Source organism: Haliaeetus leucocephalus, unplaced genomic scaffold (assembly GCF_000737465.1).
Source record: "Haliaeetus leucocephalus isolate CR32 unplaced genomic scaffold, Haliaeetus_leucocephalus-4.0 Scaffold498, whole genome shotgun sequence".
Lineage (NCBI taxonomy): Eukaryota > Metazoa > Chordata > Aves > Accipitriformes > Accipitridae > Haliaeetus > Haliaeetus leucocephalus.
The window spans coordinates 9,501-9,949 of NW_010972934.1; positions in this window are offsets into that span (position 1 = coordinate 9,501).

Sequence of the window (449 nt, forward strand, 5' to 3'; positions counted from 1 at the left end):
GGGGACACAGGGGTGGGGCCCGGGGTGGGTGGGGCCTGGCACACCTGTGCAGGTGTGGAGCAGAGCCCCCATACTGCCCCATAGCCCCCGCATTATAGCCCTCCATACCCATCCCACCCCAGTGAAGAGGTCGGGGGGGACCTTGAGTGGTGGGAGCAGGTGTGGGGTCCACACACCGGGGTGCCCAAAGGCAGCAGAGGCTCATTTTGGGGGGGGGTTGGAAGTGCTTTATTGGCTGCGGCCCCCCCTGAAACGCCAGGGCCCCCTTTGGGCCGGTCGGGGGGGGCCCCCCCCCCGTTTACCCCCCCCCCCCACTGCACCATAGGGCAGGGGTGCCTGCCCCAAGTCCCTGAGTCTGGGTGGGGGAACCCAGGCAGAGAAGGGTTAATGGGGGGGACCCCACAGCAAGGCCCCCTCCCAGCCCCCTATAGGGTCCCAGAGCCCCCCCC